This window comes from Zonotrichia albicollis, chromosome 10, assembly GCF_047830755.1.
Source record: "Zonotrichia albicollis isolate bZonAlb1 chromosome 10, bZonAlb1.hap1, whole genome shotgun sequence".
NCBI classification, from domain to species: domain Eukaryota; kingdom Metazoa; phylum Chordata; class Aves; order Passeriformes; family Passerellidae; genus Zonotrichia; species Zonotrichia albicollis.
Genome location: NC_133828.1, coordinates 29215578 through 29236677, shown reverse-complemented (window position 1 = coordinate 29236677; position 21100 = coordinate 29215578). Strand labels below are relative to the sequence as shown.

Here is a 21100-nt window from a genome sequence, read left to right as displayed (position 1 = left end):
CAAACAGTGCAAACATTGTGCTCCTCTTCTTCATTTGTTCTGACAAGCAGGATGACAACTAATCACCATCAAGAGCTTTCCCACTCTCCAGGCCCCCGTTTTCTGTTTATTCAATTTGATGCCTTCCAGCCAAGGAAGCTGCTAGCCCTCCCTACCACCCCAACTGAGAAGGCCAGCTCTCAAAGGCCAGATTTCAACTAGAACTCTTTGCAGGGTGTGAATCCAGTGCTAAGCAGGAATAAGACAGGCTCTTTCTCCTGCGCACTGTGTGATGCCACCAGCACTGGGTTTTGTATAGGTTGACAAAACCACCTAAGGAAGGCAAATGAGTTTTTAGAGTGGCACAGAAAAAGGAGACAGAGGAGAGACATCCTCTACCCTCTTCCTTCATTTTCCCCCAATGTCAGCTCTGTGATCTACCAAAGCATTGCCATGCATGCCTTAAAACACAATGCAAAAATAATAAACTAAATTAAAAAAAAAAAAAAACTTGGAAAGTTACTTCAAGAATGTCTGTCCTTTGATAGATCTTGTCTTGACAACTGATGCACTGATTTGCCGTGATAACACTCAGCCAAACAATCAAATTACCTTGACTTTACAAGTTAAGCAAGTGTCATTGTCCACGTGCCCCCTCTTCACCCAGAGCTTAAGCAAGACAGGACAAACTGAAAAGAAAAAGTACTAAGCCATAGTACCTCACATGCCCATTGGGTTATAAGAGCGTACAGTATGAGATGCATAAGCCACAAAGACAAGACCCTGCAATAAATCTAAAAGTAAAAGTTATGTTGAAACTTTGATATTTAAAGATGTAGAAAGTAGGTATGTGTATGCAAACAAGGACTCACTACAATTCAACCTTTTTGATCAGAGGTCATATCAAAATGGAGTAATATGTTAACATATATGGCATAAATAATTATAAAAATTTTCACTGCTTCAGCTGTCTGATATTCTATTATTTCTAATAATGCAAATAATGTTAATAGGCTAAGTTCAGACTCAGTCTTAAGAGATCTTGAGCTCTGCATTGACCAAACCCATGGCAAAAATTCTTTCTTTTGCTTTATAAGCACTTGAAAAAATGCAGCCAGGCATTAACTGATAAAAAGTACACCCTCTTACCATGAATTCTATCCCTTTACCTTCAGGTAACAGCCCATAACCCCACCAATGTCACCAGTATCACTAACCAGCACCACTGCATTAGAGTCAGCTATCCAAAAACTGACATCAGGAAGATGCCTGGCTCAAACATTATTCTGCTTTTTGAAAGGTTTTTAAATGTTTTCCTGGATCTTGCCAGCCTTCTGCTTACACACATAATTAAACAAACTGCACTAGAATGCATTTTGAGTCAGGTGATTGTTCATGAAATATTGTGAAAACTTGTCCTAATACAAAGTGTAGTGTTGCACATACACTGTACACATAGGTGTAGTACTTCTCTCTAAAAAAATCACTTCTTTTATAAATGCCTGCTCAGGTAAAGATCTAGAAATATAGTATCACGTGCAAATATGTTTAGAGCCTCATACATGGCAAAGGGATACAACAGGCCATGTATAACCCACCACTTCTTAGAAAAACTATTTGAAACAGAGGAATTTTGCAAATTAAAGATGGCAAAGGTTTCTGTAAAAGGCACAATAAAATTCTTTACTAAGAGGCTGGTATGTTCTTGGGAAGGACAAAGTGGGGGGAAGCCATTCCCCTTGTTCCTGCTGCTTCCAAAAGTATTTGCCATCTCTTTTTCTTGGAAAATTTTAGGGGACAGGATCATTAAGACTGTTGTCTCTGCTGCACATTTCATGAGAGCCTTCAGTATTTTCTCTATTATGATGATAAATACCTTCATGGCAGTGAGAGGTTCCCTCAAATCACTCTGCCATCCATGCATTACACCAGTCTATGGACCAAAGAGGTGTATTTCCTGATTTAATGATAAATCTGGCAGCCTAATGGATTTTAGATTAGACCAGTTCTCTCTCATGTCAGTACATAGTCTTCAATAATTGTCTGAGTCTGAAGATGTTCAATGCTGAGCTACTGTCTCCAGATACTTCATATGCAATTTCTGTAGGCTATGATACTTATATGGTCCACATTAAATTCAGAGGTGCCTTTTCCTTTAACCATTACTGCTGTTTTCTAGTGGACTCATTTGTGATTTTAATTTGTAAAGCTCAATTAAGCCACCATCCCCAAAGTTGCATGACACTGTAGAGCTGCAAAAGATGAGTTACGGATTTCTTTCATCTCATCAGCTTCACAGCACAAACTTCAAGGATCTGAAATTTTGAGCTTTTACATCAGACACAGATACCTGCAGAAAGAAATTGAGCCCAAAGTAGCTTTCTTTAACAATTAATATCCTATGCAATTTCAGTGATGTCAACAGAATCAAGAGTGAGGTAAATCAGTGTGTATTTTTGGCAGGTTTCCCTTTTCTGCCAATTAGAACAATTAGAGTCTAAATTTCACATTGAGCTAAAAGAAATTAGCAATGTTGTCCTGGTCAAACATTCAAGTAAATAGCACTTGCAGCATTAATAATAATTGCAGTTCTTCAAGGTATCAATATCACATTCCCATTGGCTCATTTTCCTATGCTTACTACAGTGAATGTATTTTGATGAGTGACACCTGCTTTCTCTGTGTCAAAGGAGAGAGTTGGGTTTCAGCTGCTAAAGCAGCAGGCTGCCAAAGCAGTTGGATTCTCCTTCCCTAGAGAAGATTTCAAGCGCTTCTGGGAGGCACTTGGGTACAGAGGAGTAGAGGAGGTGGGAGGAAATAGTAAGAAGACAACTGATTTCAGACATTCTTCTCCAAGTGGCAGGGAGAAGAGAGCAGGGTACAGAGGTGGGTAAAAGGTAGACTTGGGCTCCTAAGGAAGAAAACACATCTGAACCCTTTGTTTATTCTTAAATGGCTCATAGGGAATACATTTTAAAAAGTATTATAGTCACCACAAGGCTCTTTGTAAGAAAACAGACTTTTTTGATGGGGAGGCAGGCTGTGCTTTAATAATGGTACTCTAACTAATTTCTGACTACAGCCACTATGTACAAACAGGCACAGACCATGAGATTTCTCATGTTCTTTAATGCTAGCTGAAGGTGACATGATAGGTGAAATTCAATTAAAAACATAAGCAATATATTTTGATATGTAATAATTCCCTCTTAAAATCGTTTGAGAGATGCTTTTTCAATACTGTAGATGTGCAGAGGATACTGTCAAACATCTGGTCTGTCCACTCCTAGCTCTGTCAACCTCTTTGAGGCCAGCTCAGACAAAATCCAGGTGTTTGCAGCAAATGTCTTTACTGTGCTGCATGGGAATCATGACAAGTGGAAAGCCAGAGATACAGTGGCAGCACATGGGAAAGGAAGCAGCTCTGAGCAGCCACAGACTGAGAGCTGTTCTCTGAGAGGAGTTAAACTCTGAGTCCACTGAAGTCAATGAGAATTTTGCTACCAACATAGACAAGACTTTGTCTCTAAAATTCTGTCAAATAAGCAAAGCCAGTTGACTCCAAAAGAGCTTCAGCATTATGCTTCAGATACAACAATCCTAGGTGGGGCTTGAAATAATTTTAGATTACAATTTCAGGTGGAAGTCCTGTCAACTCTTTTTTCCATTTAAGGGCGGATTTCCTTATATAAAGTACTCTCTTCCATTTGAACAGTTCATGAAAACCCATATTTCCAACACATCAAAGTAAGTTTTTTTACAGGTCAATAGGTTACTAGGAATTAAACAGCCCACATCCTTGCAGTGACTTACACACCATGAATAATAACATGTAAGAATAGACTGAAGCAGAAAGGAGTCAAGAAGTAAAAAACTAGGAAATGCAAATATTTTACCTTGTCTTACTATCAGCAGATTGTTTTCAGAGGAACAACAAGCTACACAAATACAAAACAAAATATAAATACTAATTGTTCTTATCTTTTGTCTGTACTCAACATGCCTGAGGTAATATTTAAGCAAACATTAACAAGTGATCTTAAGTAAAATGACATCTTGTTTTTTGGTCTTCTAAAGTACCACTAGAATTTCTTATAAAGTGGACCAGTCACAAGAAGCCACATCACATAAAATACGAAGGATCAACTTTCTGTTCAGCTACTTACACAGCCTATCTCAAAAGCAAAAACACCCCAAGTATATCTGAAGATGGTATATTTCTAAAGAAAAGTATATTTCTGTCTATAAAGGAAGCACTACTACAAGTCCCCTACCAAAGTACATAGGCAGTCAGTAAAGCCAGTGCAACAGCAGCATGTCAAATCTAAGGACCCCACCTGCAGAGCCACCAGCCCCATATGAATCAACACTGCTGCATGCACATGTTGGTCCAGGGCACTGTGCACCACCCTGTGTCCAAAGGACAGTCTCACCATTCTTCCATTTTTAAGTTAAAAAGCTAACTAAATCTATATTGCAGAAAAAAGTCCTCTGTAGTACATTTTTTTCCATAAGTTCAATAAGAAAAGTATTGTATCAAGTGGCAGTAGCTAGGTAGTCTTTATTGGGCTCATAAAAGATTATGATTTTGCCCTATTCTCTGTATAAGTGAATTTCTTAAAATATCATTTTTAAAACGGCACTTCTTCTTCTCATGATAGTGTTTCTTTAATATATTAACTTTCCCACATCCCATACTTTGATGGTTCGGCAATTTCCTAGTTCATTTTAAGTCATTTTTTGACAAAACAATACCAACAGTTCAGTAAGTGTCCCACTGCATTTTGCAATTTACGTTTCTTTTTGAAATATCCTCTTACTGAACAGCTTTAGCAACTAATAAAATTCTTCCATTTCAAAGCCAAAAGAATCCCATTAAGCACTAAACTCCTGAGGAAGGGGGGAGAACTAGTGATACTGACTGTTGATGGCAGATTTTGGGTTTAACACGAGCAAAGCCTTTTTAAAACCAGTAATCCATTGCAATTAACAGGTTTCAAGCATAACCCACCGTATGGATTTTTGTACATTTGATGCTTTGGCATACAGATGTGTACACACACTTATAGATATGTACATACAGGCATGCAAATATATAACTGTGGAGATATATATATATATATAAAAGTATATAGTGACACATACACAGGCACTTATACATGCATATCAGCCACCACTGGTGATTTTCTCTGTCTGGCTAAAGTATAATGAACAAGGAAATATAGTGGAAAGTCACCACTATGAAATTAAATATATTCTTATGTGATTGATAAGATGCAATAACTAAGCAGAGTAGAACCCTGGTGAAGGTGCATAAACCTTGCCAACATAAATTCTGTCTGTTAACAGTAAAGTGAACCGCTAATAAGATCACTCCCAGTCTGTGATTTACAGTAACTACATCAGTAAGAGTATGATAACTAACTTTTATAAATTATCAACTCCTATTGCATTCTCATTTTGGAAAAAAAATTACACCCTTACAAAGAGCACTTGTCTAAAAGTAGGGACATAAGCAGAGGTGCAGATCCAAGTTTTTAAAAAATTCACTCCACTTAACTCCTAATACCTGTCTATCCACTGGAGACAACCTTTCCCACTGGAGATGGGAGCAATTTCAATCTGCTTCAGCTCCAAGCAGAATATCTTAGGTTAATATTTTCTTTAGTTTGCCTGTGGTACCTTTCTTGAACTTCCATTTGAGAGAAAAATCTAATGGTTGAGGACTGCACCTTCCCCAAGATGTAACTGGACTTCTGCAAGAAACAAGCACTGGAAAATCAAGTTCTGTAAACATCTCAAATAATATGTTTTGACTCTAGCATAGACAAAGAATGTTTAAACTCTCTCTAGCCTTAACATTAAATAGTAAATACATCTCCTTTACAGTCTACACGAGATTATTTTCTTTTAACATGGACTAATTATTTTATTAAATACTTGTGTTAAAGAGCAAGGTCAGCTTCAGTATTCCTAGAAAAAGGGCACTAAAACAAGCCACCTAAAGAATGATACCAAGAGAAGAGCATGATAGTAATCAGATTTGAGAGGGAAAGGTAGTTTAAAAGTTTAAATTTACGTCAGTCTCTTCCATTTTGAGGAGTGCAAATAACAGCTACAGAGTATTTGTTATTTCACTATCATTCATAAGATGTTTTGGTTGTATGAACTACTGGAATATATGAATATGTATTTTCATAAACAATACATATGACAGTCTTAAGTTTAATTTATTTCACAAACAGAAATGTTTGTCCCTTTACTCTAATACCCACTGTCCCTAAAGACAACTATATTAATAACTTCAGTTTGGTTATTGTCTTGGTAAATCACAGCATTACAGAAGGGTAGGTTTATAAGGAGCCAGAGTAAGGTACCACAATATTTATGTTACTTATGGTAATTTACGTTACTTATGGTCACATAAATATTGTCATCATTTCTCTTTCTTCTAGACAGGATAAAATACCTGGTTAATGAATAACAAAGATGCTTCCAATTTCTCTCATCACTTGAAGCAATCAATGTAAAAGACAAAAAATTCAAGAACTAAAATAAATCCTGTGAAGAGTCTGCTTTAGTGGCACTCATTTTAGAACTGTCTGCCTTTGCACTTGGATCTATAAATGCTAATTATCAAGGTCATCACAGATTTGTGTGGTATTTTAGGTTTTTTCTTTGCTTTTCTATTAACCTGAGATATAGAAGTGTTCATTCTAAAATTATTATTCTAAAACTCTAGAATATCTTAGAACTATACTGGAGCTCTCTAGACACTCTTCAACAATTTCCCCTTTCCTAATTTTCAGAGGTTACAAGAATCAACTGCTGTAGCTACTGCATTGAGAGATTAAAATGCTGTTTCCCCACAACTAATATGTCTTCTCATTGCAACATTTACTTTCCAAAGTATTGGTATCTTCTTTGGCAAACACCCACATTTGTTTTCCTATTCGTTAAGGTATTTGCAAAAAAAGATAGAGTAATTCTCCTGCAGAAAAATATCCCTAAAGTAACTTTAATATAACTAATAAATCTAACTTCAACCAAGACCTGGGCATTCTTCATGCCCACATTTTACCAGATAATTCTGGCTTGAGGTCTCTAGAATCAGTGATAGGTGGATCATCTAACAAAAGCAAATAACTTTGGGTAAAGCTAAGCCTGCAAAATGACTTTTGCTGCTACAGCAGTGGGCTACCATTAGGGAAAGAACAAAACTAATGAAAACTTTCCTCCACATGCCAGGATTGTCACTGCCACAATGACAATTGGCTTACAAGAGGCAATAAGACTACAGACAAATGATAATATCATGGCCTTGACCTTTGTGCTGTCCTCCCTTGTGTCTTTGGTATGTCCCTCCAACAGGCTATCTCCAGGAGTGATGAGGAGGCCTCATTTTGGAGAAAGATAAAGTGGAGATTTCATGTGCTTGTCAAGTGATTAAGTCTCACTGCATACATTGTCATACAGTGAGTGGAAGATAAGTAAAACACCCCTCCAAAAACAAACAATGGCCACCAGCAAATATGGTGCCCAACCAACTCTGACTTCCCAAGATAACAAAGAAGCAACTGAAATTCTACTTCTGCAGGACAAAGGTGCCAGCAAAACAGAAAGGTAGTCAGGACTGTCTCTGAGCACAGGACACATATCAGTTTTAAATAAATTCAGTTGAAAGTGGACATGAAAGAATTCCAGGATTTAAAGAATGCTGTTCTCTACACATGTGTGATATAGCAAAACATGTGACAGCTGTTCAAATTGAAACCAGGGAGAAGTAGATTTAGTATGTTCTTGGATTGAAAAAGACAACCAGGGCAATTTAGTGGACATTACTGAAGACAAAAATAGTCTGATGGAAAGGACAGTCACTTACAGAAGCCAACAGACATTTAGCATTAGAAAGAATTCAAAATACTACTAGAAATGTTACAAGCAGCATAGATCAGTATAGAAATTACAAGCTGAAATTTACCAAAAACACATCTTTGAATTGTACCTGCTTTGACAATTATCATATGGAAATACACAGGTTAATATGCAGGAAAAAAAGGCAACAATTGCATGAGTTTGGAGACAATCAGCAAAAACCCACAGAGTATGTATGGTAGGAAGAAAGTACCACTACCAAAGAAAAATTATTCAAAGAAGCAGTAAACACCTTCATAAAAGAATATTTTTGGCACTATCTTCAACAAAACAACTTTGATGACATAAAAGATGCAAAGATTTTTATTTGGGTGATAATATTTGGAACAAGAGTGGTGTGAAAAGCAATACAGTATGGCCAGAAATTTCTGAGCAAGAACCTGTACTTTCAAAGGCTCAAGCTAACCAAACATGTTACATTCTAGAGAACAGAAACAACAAATCTAGGCAAGAAGTTAAGTGGAGGAGCTGATTTCACAATGAGGCTGTCACCAACCAGCTCTACCAGATACACAATGGGTATTTTGATGTTATGGAATGAGCTCTGGAATGAGGAAAATACGTAAAGAACAGATGATTTACAGGCAAACTGTTTCTAATGAAAATCTTGGACAACACAACCAGTATTTGCATCAGAAACTCTTCATATTTTCTATGGGAGCACGAGAGATCATATTTCTGGCATAATGACCCTACAATGGTATTATCTAAACATAGAAGTAATAAAGCTAAAAATTACCTACTGAATAATTCCTTACAACTTTTTAGTATTGAAAGGAACCCAGAATTGACTAAAATGGGTCTTAAGCTGTCTCTGTCCTTTGCTAAAAATCCTCAGCCTACTCTCCTTCCTTCCCAGGTAGATATTTTCTTTTTTTCCTCTTCCAGCAGTGGAAGATCTGCAAGCTAAGGTCAAAGCTCAAAAAGCTTCAGCAGTTGTAGACACTCTCTAGAATACTGGACAAAATTTAATTGCTAAAGCTTTTGTTCAGAATAAAACAAACTTAGAGGAGTGCCTACTCCCCACATCACCAAGGAGTCAATGTTCAGTGCAACATTGGGTATTTCAGGATGTACGTTTATTATATGTGAAAACTACTCAGGGGCTGAAAAAATATCTCAGATAAGGGCTGGAAATACCCTGAACTGGCCTAAAATGAAAGGCCAGAATTGGAATCTTCAGTTATCCCATATGCCAAAAACTACAACGAATAAGTCAACACAGGCAGTATAAAATATTGACACTGCAGCTCTAAGTAGGATAGATTTGTTTATGTTGCTTGGAAAAAAAATACACTTCTTTTAGATTAATAGTCTCATTCTGCTGAGGCAGCACCTCCTAATAAAATGACATTGAAGCTTCTGATGGTGTATATGCAGTATTTTTACTAGATACAGCACGGCTGACAGTAATATCCAATAAAGGGCAACTTATTAAGCAAAAGTATAAGTTCTAAGTAATTGAACAATTTTTAAAAGTTTTATTCTCAAGAATAATGGATTTAATGACAACAATAATGCAGATACTGAAAAGGGCATCTAGTTGAATCCATGTTATAACACAGCAGTATCACTTCTTTCTTTAATCAATGCAGGTAACTGGTGGCAATTTTTAAAGTGCTACCCAAAACCACATATATAACAAAATTAATAGATAAAAATAATTAACAATGTTATTAATATTATAATTTATTTAATGGGAGTTTAATATTATAATTCATTTAATGGAGGGGTTCCTTCCCATTGCCACTGTATATAATGCTGTCTGTGTCTTCATAGTGGGAAACATTTGTTGCAAGGCTTAAAAACTGCAAGTGAAAAGCTTGGAATTGCTGGGTACTGTAACATGGGAGGAATAGGGCATCCTGTCACCCTGGTTTTTTAAGATTTTCTAAGCTTTCTGATGTTGACATTCTTGTAGTGAACTTTCTCACACACTTTCTGTAAATAACTTATTGTTTTGCATTCTTTTATGGAGGAAGAGAGAGTTGATGGACTGTTGGTTTGACCAGTGTCATTGCAGAGGTAGCGCTGTCATCCTTCAACCGCTATCACTTTTGGAAAACTATAAATGTTAGAGTCAGAAAATAAACTTCCCTTTTTTCCTTCACCCTGAGAGCAGCGGTGTGTGCTTGTGTTCTTTCGTGTCCTATAGTGACATCACCCTATTTCAGTTTCAGAAAGGAAAAAGATAAGAGGCATCAAATTTACCTCTTTGCTTAATGGGACTGAGGGCAAATAACAATAATGCAATAATTGAAAAACTGAACATCAAAACGCAATGCAGTAAGAGAAAATGGGTTTTCTGGCTTTGTTCAATACTGGATTCAACTTCTCAAGTCTAAGTAACAGCACCAAAGATCTCAAACTCTAACTGGATTAAGTAATAGAATCATTATCAGGTTGGTTGTTTATAACTTGAAATTGTGTTGAATGCTAACGTGTTTGTTTAGCAAAACTGTTACAGAAACTTGGAAAGAAATGGCATTGTGGACCAAATGTCCAAGTTTCTAAACCAAAAAACCAGCACTATAAAAGCTCTTCTACTTGAAGAAAGAACTATCAGATAAGGTGTAATTTTTGAAAGCAACTGATCAGGGATAAAGTCATTTTCCAGACTGCTGTGCATTCTTCATCCATAGTCAAGGATGTGGCATTGGACCCTGTCTTCTGTCAGAGGAACAACACTCCTAAAATTATAATTTACACTCATTCAGAATTGAAATGCAGAGTTTATTACTCAAGAGCCTGGCAGCTGAACAGCAATATGCGGATCTACCCTGTGAACAGTATGTACTGTAGGCAGAATTGTTAGAATGAAGGAAGACTAAAGATAAAGCCAAGACTCCTGGTGAGATCTATCAGATGCTTATTAGCGCAAGAGATTTCAAAAGCTACATGACAGAAGGGATAAAACAGCTGAAAATAATCTCATATAGTGTACAGTCAAGGAGGAGACACAGAAATACCAGTGCTATGTGTGAATATAAGCTAAACATTTGTAAAAGCAGTTCATCCTAACAACTAATGTAAAAAGAAGACAAAAGTACTGACCTACTTCACAGCTCTTCGTGTTCCGACTACCTCATACAAGCTTTAAGGCTAACAGGTCATCTTCATCCTCATTCATTCAAAATCATCCTCCAACTTTCCCTTTCTCTTCATCTGCCAAGAAACCTGCAAGGCGATTATTAATGTAATGCAATGTGGAAAAGCAGTTGAATGAAACAGTGTCACTGCATTCCAAGTATGGTGGAAATTTCTTCCAAGAATCTCTATCAAGTCACCTTTGATATTTATAGTAGATTTGCAGCTCCTTCCCCCCAGTTAGCAAACTTCTGTGCATATCTACTGAAGAAGAAAGAAAGGGAAAACAGTGCCTTTGCCTCAGGATAAATGAAAAGCTCTTTCAGTTATGGTTGTTCTTGACAGTGTCTGGTGTGATAGGAACTTGCTGAAGACCAAGTTCTCGGCAACGTACACAGGGAGAGTGACCTTTGAGCGTAACAATAGTTTTGTTAGGATGTTAATTAAAATCAATATTGATCCACAGAGCAAAGTATACAATAGAAAATTGGGATATACTATATCTGGTGCTGGAAAGTCATTCATAAGAGTACTCAGGCTCCACACAAAACACAGTGCTATCACTGACACAATAAAGGGCCCAAAAACGAAATAAGTTTCATGGCCATGACAGCACTATGGGCACTTGAAAGACAAGGTGGGGAACTATGATTCTATTCTAAATCAATGGCATAAAGCAGAGAGTAGATAAAAAATAGGACACGTACTACTTGTTTATAAAGACTTCAAGGGAGAAGTGACTTAAGCAAAATCCTTTAATGGAAAAAAAGCAATATGCCAACAACTTTGTCTAAAAGCTCCTGCACAAAATTGTCAGAATGAGATATATTGCCCTATGTTGTTTTGTATATTTTTTCTTTTTACATAATATATCACCACAAACATTGATTTCAATAGTGTATTTCAGTGTATTTCAATTACACACTACGAACTATTTTAATCTCTGCTGGAGATTAAACAGTAAGTACCTTTTCAAAAACTAAATACAATCCATCCCAGTATTTTAATGGGAAGATAACAAATTTCTTTGTCACAGGGTTTCAGACTTTCATGCAAATGTAAAGATATTTCTCAGTTTAACTACCTAATTTTCAAGTACCTACAAGTGAACTATACATACAATGCACAGAATTTACATGATTTCCCCTCCTCTGAATAGCAGGAAAAGACAGAAGGTTTCAGAGTAATTTTGTTAGAGGACACTCTTATATAACCATGACTATATACAGTAAAGAATCAAAACATATGGTAGGAACTGCAAGGTCCAAATTGTTAATCCACCAAATGGATGACCAGAAAATGCAGCATGTATTTACAGTGTTGATTAGGGCAAGAGAATTGAGAACATCCTGAAACACATGGAGCCCAACAATGCAATATACCCAACCAATATTTATCGCTGCCTCTCTAGAAGCAATTTCCATTTTGATGTGTTCTCTCACACATGATGTTCTGAAACAGTTAAGTAACATGAAAAATACAGGTTCAAGACTATATCTGTCACAGATGAAAATACAGCATTTATGCAGCATTACATAATAAAGCCTCTGGCTGACGGACCCAAGGTCCTCTCAGGACTGCCACAAATCTACATATTGTCATACATGAGAGATTTTTATGTTTGCTTATGAGAATTAAAAAGAATCAACATAAAAAACCAAAAGAAAACCCACCTAGTTATTGAGTCTAAAGGGCTGAGGAAATTTAACAGTGACATTTGGTTGCCATAAAGGTCACTAATTAGTTCACAAACATCTGCCTGGAAAGCCACCTATTTTAGTCAATGTTTTATAGAGAAATCAACAACCATGTTAAAACCAGACTGGGGGGAGAGGGGGTGGACAATACTGAGGGCAGATCTGTATTTGTTCTGAACTTAAATGACAGCAGAAACGTGAGGAGGGGACAAAATCGTGGCAGCTCTTTGCACACTTATTTTAGAAACTAGGGATGAATTAACTCGATCAAACTGTTTACCTAACCAGTATCCCTAGCTGAATTTTCTACTATGCTAATGTAATTGCAATTAACACTGATTTTTGCCAAATTAAAAATAAATAATCAATGTTAAGCATGAAGCCCTGTAAATTTATGGAACCCAACAAATTTAGGGAAGAAATCATATGGCATGCTATCTGCAGGAACAGATGACTGGACTGATGATCCTAGAGGTCTCTCCCACTCATGTTTTCCCAAACTACTACATATAAATTAGATACCAATTTTCACTAGTAGCTCCACCAAGTTTTGGACATGCGTATTTAAAGTTGAAACATGAATGCATCCTCTCGGTACATGATCTGGACTATAAGATGATTATTTCTGCTCAAGTCCTGCACAGCACCATAGCTGTCCCTTTCTGTAATGCTTTAATCTAATGGCACAATTAGTCCAGTTAAGGATTAGACATTACATCCAGAATTTTACAAGACTTCTCCTAACCCTAAGTATCAGAGAATGCAAAAAATACATCAATCTTGCATGTCTTAGCTGGTAAGAATTAAGTACTTTCTACCATATATAAAAATTAGCATGAAGAGATACTGCTACAAAAAGCTGTACCTAACCCAACATTTTGATACATCTAAATAAATTTTAGATGTATAACATAAAAAAAGTATGGATATACACATAGCTATGCACATCTGTATATATTGCCACATGATTCTGGAATAGTATATTTGACAAACACACACAAAAAAAGGAGGCAAATACTCTATAATTTACTAGTAGCATGCACTTATTTAGAATGCTTTATCAGGTCCTGATTTAACCTACCTGATATCCCTATAGAGCTGGAAAGTATAAACTAACTTTTAAGGCACTGAAAGAGAAGTGAACAAAAAAAAAAGGCACCAAAATAGGCACCAAATCCCAGGTGTTCCAGTTTTTAATAGTGAACTTTAATCCACTAAAAAAGCTACAGGTCTTATTTTGGGATATTATCTTCAGTTTTTGACCACTTGTTCATGGAAATCTTTCAATCCCCCATCCCAAGAGGAAAACAATATATTCAATCTAAGGAAACCACTTGTGCTTTTTAACAGCCTTATCTGACAAAGAATAGGTCTTGCAAAAGATGAGATGCATAAATGGAAAAGCATTCAACATTTGAGAAGGGTGACTAAATTCACTACCGTAGTGTCAATTTTTACTTCCTAGGTTTGTTTTTTGAGGTTTTTTTTTTAAAAGGCCATTCATGAAATATTAGAGATGCCTGTCTTATATTAATGTTGTGTCCTCTGACATCCACTCAGTGAAAGATAAAAAGATGGCATTAAGTTTTAGCAGTGAAGTGAAATGTTGCATGGTGCAAGGTGACCCAGTCTCATTTAACAGATTACCAAAATATAATCAAATAAAACCTATGATCTTTACACTGGCAAAAACAGTGCAGCAAGAGGACAAATGTGATTTTAAAAACTTAAAAGACCAATTGAAATGAATCATGTATATTTTTACAATGTAAGTGAGTCCTCTGCAGCTATCCAGTCCTTGTAAGAGCATCCATATTGAGGGCAAATTTTAGTACAGGCAGGTTCAGCTTTCCCTACAATCTTTCCTGCCACTGTACCCAACTCAAAGCAAATATCCCAAACTCAATTAAGCTGTTTGATTACACTAAAAATAGTCCTTGCTCTTCATCTTATTCTCAGTATCTGCTGACAGATAACTCATAGTTCACAGGGAATATATTGTCTAACTGCGTTAATCCACATCTGGGGGAAAAAAAGGGAAAGGAAAACTCATACTAGCCTGGTGATGTATGTATATTTCAATTATACCACAACAACCTGTTGTGGGTTAAGATTACCAACAGAAATCTTTAGGAAGCACAGATTTTGTGAAATGGATCTAGACTAATTGATAGAATTCTTTTCACACAGCTTGATTTTGATTGCTACCACCATTTCCATACACCTTTCTCTAATGTGTTTTCTGATAGCTACTGACAAACTGGAGATATTTTCATGATGGACTTCAGCTGTAATCCACTATAACAATTCCTCCTTCCCAAATCCTCACATTTAGTCCTTCAAATCCATTCACTGAGAGCTGCCTCACCTGCCACTCTGATTGCAATGCCTCCCAGACCCTCATCAGCTCACCTCATCTATCCACTGTCACACAAACTTGGGCTCGATTTGTTGAAATGGAGGAAACTTCTCCTAGGGTCGAATGATGTAATTTGGGGCTGAAATTAAGTGAAGCTAGCGGGTTTGGATAGAGAGTTAGGTGAAATTCTGTCAAACAAATCCTGAAAAATAAACCAAAACATAACTATGAATTCATGCCTGTATTTTGCAGGGAACAACTTTTGGCAAAATAATTTTGAGTTTTAAATTAATCACAGGAGACCTTAAAAAGCATAAACAAGATTATATGAAATTTAAAAAAAAAAAATTTAGATTAATTTTTAGAATTCATTTTAAATATCCTTTTGCAAAGAAGGTAAGGCAGAATATAAGAGTCAGTGAGGGGAGAGGTGACTGAAGCTGCAAAGTTAAAACACCCACGAACATCCACAACTTCAAAAACATCCTATTAATACATTGGGAGATCCCTCTCAGATTCATGCCACTAAACACAGAGCTTAAGAGCCTGAAAAAAATATCCAAACATGTGAACGTAAAAAAAACTCTTCTGTATAACAAAACAGCAGTAAAAATCCCTTACCAATTATTCTACTGTGTTCTCAAAATAGGACCAGTGTCTCTTATGCCCTAATTTTATCATTTCCTTTGCCCCATGTTAAAACACCAGTGTAATTATCCTTTATAAAGGTTGACTGAGGTCCCTGAGAAAATCTGCTCAAGGTGATAATTTAGCTGGCTTTTTTATTTGTGGAATTTAGGCAAGAATGTTTTGAGCTTTTTGTCAAAATAACTGCTTGATCTGCTTTAGTATTTTTTAATTGTTAAAATAATAGCATTTCTTAATAAAGTGAGGAAGAGTAAGGTTAAATACCCCAATTACCAACCTGCAAGAAGAGTGAAACACAAAAGTTGTGCAAAGTGATTCCCAATATTGATGTACTTGGAGTCAATTCTTAATATTTAATGACATCTGGAAATGTAAGTCTCAGTAACAGGATATTAGGGAATATTCTTTGACTTTCCACAATGCATTGAAGTGCTACTGAAAATGTTCTGTTTGTCATTAGAAATTAAAAAATTCATTACTTCACATTCTAATGACTGTCAAAGTGCCAGACTTCAGTTGACATAAAAACTTCCATTTTAAGAAGTGAGATTTCAAGTAACTTGACCAAAAGGAAGATTTGTACAGTGCTGAAAACTTAACTGCTTTTCCCAAATCACATTACCTGGCATAACAAGTTAAAAAAAACATAAACCAAACCCACAACAAAACACTAAAAGCCCCCCTCCAGCCAACCAACACCCTCCCAAGTACTCTACACCAGAGATGCTGAACGGGAATTATTAACATGGCTACACTCCATCTAGGGGGAAAATCTCACTATCAAAACATTGAAGCTTATCTACTTATTTAAACACTATTGAAAAATGGGTTTCCTGAATGAGGCTGTTATTGTATAAGCAACACAAAGATTGCTTCTAAAAAGCCATCCTGCAAATGATGAACAGCAACTGAAATGACACAAAAGTAAGTTAAACTAATGACGTTTTTTTCCAGTCATCCATTTGTTCTAGTTCTCTCTCCAAAAGTGACTGACTTGGCAGTTGAACAACGCGTACAAACATAACACAACTGCACTTGCTGCCTCTCTGTCTCTGACATCAACCCCAACCACCACCATGAGACGGGAGAAGGTCCAGAGCAGGTGAGAGAGCAAGGACAGTGCAAAGCTGACCCTCAAAAGGTGCAGACAACCACAGTGTCCCACAAACACTCTCCCTGTCAAGCACCCCATCAGCTGGACCACAGGATCTTTCAGACAAAGGACAACCAAAGCAAAACTCACACATGTATTCCTCAGCCCTTCCTAGTGGTCACAAAATATTGCCAGGATGCACCAGGTCTCTCTTTCCACTTGGAATTTTGAGCCTTTCAAAAAAAAACAACTCCAACCAAACAAAAAACCATATTTTTTCCTTTCCCAATAAAGATTACCATTCTCTTAATCTCTCTCTTAAATACAATATTTTCTTCTGACAGAACATTTTTCAAGGTACCATAAGCAAGATTCTTTTCACTGAATGATTCCATGAAGACTGTGTCTTAGAAGGCTCTACTTTAATATTTTTTTCCTTTTAAAAACTTTCTAATTTTTTCCTTTTAAAAACTTTCTATTGAGTACTCATAGCAATATATGCATTCCTATGAAAAAGTCTACATAAATTTATTGGAAATTACAATTTTAAGACATTTCCAATCTATGAAATTTGACAGTAGAAAAATATTACTTCTCTAGAAGTTGACAGTGATTAAGAAAACTATAGAAGGATTATCACTGCCTATTAAACGTGATAGGATTCCATAGAAATGGTTCAAACTTTCTTATTTTATTCCTATTAGATCCATTAGCATATTTCCAGCTAATAGCTAACAATTCTCCACTGAATTAAAAAAAGGCTCTCCCTAAACCTGCTTCAATGGCTAGATATTATGGCAATCAGTTAAAACTTTCCTATTTCTCATCCAATGGCTTTACACACTGCAAAGGGTTTCATTTCTTTGGAAACTTAACACCCAGCTGAGCACTGCAGCCTGTCCTGCAGAGCTTGTGGCGGTGTGGGTGCACCCTGTTGCTGCCTCAGTCTGCAGCTCCTGCAGAGCTCCACACTTGGGGCGTTTCACACTCTGCCATCCCCTACTGACCTACGCCAAGAGACAGACAGGCAGGTCTTCAACCTAAGCTTGCATGGCTCTTATTACAGTCATGTTTGCAAATGTACATTTTTGTTTCAGACAACTCTTCCTCCCTCACCGAGCTCCTCCACATCTGTGCTTGATGCACCCGCTGTTTAGGTACCTGCAATATCCAACAGGCCTCAACTGCCCAATGCTTTAGCTGCTTTAGCCTGCTAGGGCTGCTTTGTGGCAGCTGCAGTGCTACGTAAGAACTCAGATAACTTAGTTAGACCCACTTTATCTCCCTCTAGGACAATAGATTAGTTTGGGTTTCTTCTATTATTTTGTATTCATTTAGTGAAAGGCAAAACATTTTTCCACACAAACAACTACACTGCAGTACTGTGTAGTCACTTACTAATTTGTGAACTATTATTTAACATCAGCCATTTTGTCAAAACATCATGCAAAGGCTTTCCTTGCTCCACAGTGATTGTTCTCTCAATGAGAAGAACGCCAGCTTGGTACAGTTACAGTACTTTTTTCCTCTAATTTTCATTTCTGTGAATACTGCCACAACACATAAGTTGCTCTTAATGTTCTTCTAAGTGTTGTTAAATGCTATTTAAAGTTTATATGGCAAGCCTGTAATTCTTAATGCATTGGATTTTCTACTTTAGTGGTTGTTCATCTGCTATGATTTCTTAATAGACTCTTTTAAAAAGATTGTAATTAACTGCACTCCATGATTATATACATGAAAAGGATTGGGTTGAACTTTTACCCTTGACACACACCAAGGTGAAAGAAAAGATGCAGGTTATTGCTTAATAGTTTTACTTAGATAAATGGTGACATTTCTTAATAGAACCAAACAATTCCATGTTTTGTTCAGCCAACTCTTTCTTCTTCTTTTATTACGCTGTGTCAAGCAGGTACCAGAACTGAGATGGACTCATGTCACTCAATGGAAATACGTCAGCATTCAGCACCTTACTTTGCATGGAATAGATTCCTACATTAATAACTGCATCCTGTCAAATTTTTCAAAGAGCTTTCAAATATTTATTTAGATTGGGTGTCAACTTTTATCATAATTATCTTTTTTTTTCTCCCAGTTACTAACCTTCACCTTCTTAAAGCAGGCTGAAATGTCATGTAGTTGGTTTGTCCATGGGAGAGTTTTCCAGAACACAAAAAATTAAACCCCAGAATTCTGCTGTTCATTTAGTTCTGTTTGCAGGCAGCTGGGGGACTCTACAGAGCATTTTCACACATATATTCCTACCAAAGTGCTCACCAGGAACAATTTTAAACCAGTAGCTAGTTTGTAAAATATCTGAGAGTAAAGAACCAGCATAGTTAAAGACAGAGGACTTGAGCTCAAATTTTTCAGATTCTTGTAATGTATTCACAGGAGGGCTGTTTTGAACTTGTCAAACTAAGTCTTGGAACAAGAGACTTGGAAAACAATGGGTTCTTCTTAACATGACACTCATTTTTCCAGTCTAAGTTTTTCAGCTATAATGATCTGGAGTTTTGTGGACAGATATCCAACAGATTCTACCACAGAATATGAACATGCTTGAGAGGTCTAGATTCATTGCAAAAAAGAAAGCTGCTGCTGTCATCAATCTTCTACTGTCTGAACAGAAAACAATTTCAAATACACTAATAAATCCTTTCTGGTTTTCCCCAATACTTTCTCAAAATTTAACCCTTTTACAAGACCACCTTGTAATCTCATCTGACTAGACTCACTGTCTGCTAGATCACAATACTACTCCAGCAACTTTCCTCAGCCTCTATTTTAGCACCTGAAAAATAGGGCAAGACTTTTGGAAATGTGTGTACAAATGCCTGAATTTGAATCACTGAAGCTTTTATATTGCTTCATGTGTATCAGCTATATTATGAAAAGAACACAGTTTTACAGGAAATTCCAACTACAGCACCACCTGAGGCATAATTTCTGTAGTTTAATCAGTGAATCACTTACTTAGCATCGTACAGTTCCCTTTTCCTTGCTCAGTATGCCAAAATTGCTCATCTCTCCAGAATCATTCAGCTAAACTTATTTCATCATAGTAGGAATATTAAAAAATAGCTAGGCTTGCTGTGTCTATTCATCAGAACCAGAAATACTGTGAAATGTTGAAGTTTGAATTTATTGCTGTGCCAGTCCTGTCTCAAGAGTAAAACTGAAAGTCATGGTTAACAAAACAACCTGTAACTGCTTTGAATGCTATCTCAGAGCCCATGAACATACATCAGTTTTTTATTCCCATTTAGCAGGGGCATTTATCTTCAACAGCAACAGAGCATGAGCAAACTCAAAAACAAAAAATAAAAGAAATAAAGAAAGTTGGATTTCCTGTTTATTATTTATTAAAATGTGCTCTCCACAAGTGAGAAATTAAAGGAGAGCTTTATGTGCATCCGGAGAGAAAGGAACAGGAGCTCAGCAGCAACTGTGCCAGCCCCATACGGCACCATGTGCAATATGGTCCTGAGCTGCCCATGCAGTGCTCCATTTGTAGAGCTGGACACAAACCAATTCCTGCAGCTCAGGACAGAGGATGGAATGAAACCAACCCCAGCTCCCTGTAAAACCTGAATGTAGCCCCCAGAGCCTGCAGTCTGTGCCTGAGAGAGTGCTGGAGCACAAGGCTACGAGGGAGCCCATGAGCTGCCCTCAAGGACATTTGGGATTGCCTAATGAGCAGCGGGAGATTCACCTCCAGCCAGGGGGGAGGAAGAGCACATTGGCCCCTTCCATGGCTGGGTGAGTCTCCACAGCCATGGTTTCCAAAGAAGGTTGCAAAAAGAAAACCAAAAAACCCAAACACAAAAACAAAACAAAACCAAAAACCCACCAAAAAATAAACAAAACAAAAAAAAACCCCAAAAACAAAGGCAAGAGAACTGTTTCTCCTGGCATCATTCATGCTGAATTTAACTGATTCCTCTTCACACATGCTCTTACAGAGAAGTGGGGCACCCAAGACAGACACCTGAATCTCAGCTAAGGACTTTGTGTGTTATAACTATACAGAACATAGTTCAATAGAAAATTTGCATTCAAAAACAGTAACCAAAAAAAAAAAAAAAAATAAAACATCTGACCCACAATAACATCAAAACTGAAGTGAATTCACAGCAAAAACACACATGACTGTCAGCAACCTTCACTGGAAATATGAGAGCTAAGAATTTTGCTATTGTATGTTAAGTAATCATTGTAGTACTTAATAAAAAGAAGAATTGGAAGTTTATTTGAAAGTGGCGTGCTGAAGTATGAACAAGCTAGAATCAAGCACCC

At 36.8% G+C, this 21100-nt stretch overlaps 1 protein-coding gene across 9 annotated transcripts in view; it reads right to left on the bottom strand.

Moving 5' to 3' along the window:
- The window catches only part of FIGN (fidgetin, microtubule severing factor), a 104988-nt gene that overhangs the window by 53531 nt on the left and 30357 nt on the right, over positions 1-21100 (bottom strand). For 2 of the 9 annotated variants that reach the window (XM_074548595.1, XM_026791631.2), the window contains one exon: positions 10969-11091. The exons of the other annotated variants lie outside the window; for them this stretch is intronic. The gene's annotated coding sequence lies outside the window, so the exon portion shown is untranslated. The remainder of the gene's footprint in view (positions 1-10968; positions 11092-21100) is intronic. 9 annotated transcript variants of the gene reach the window in all.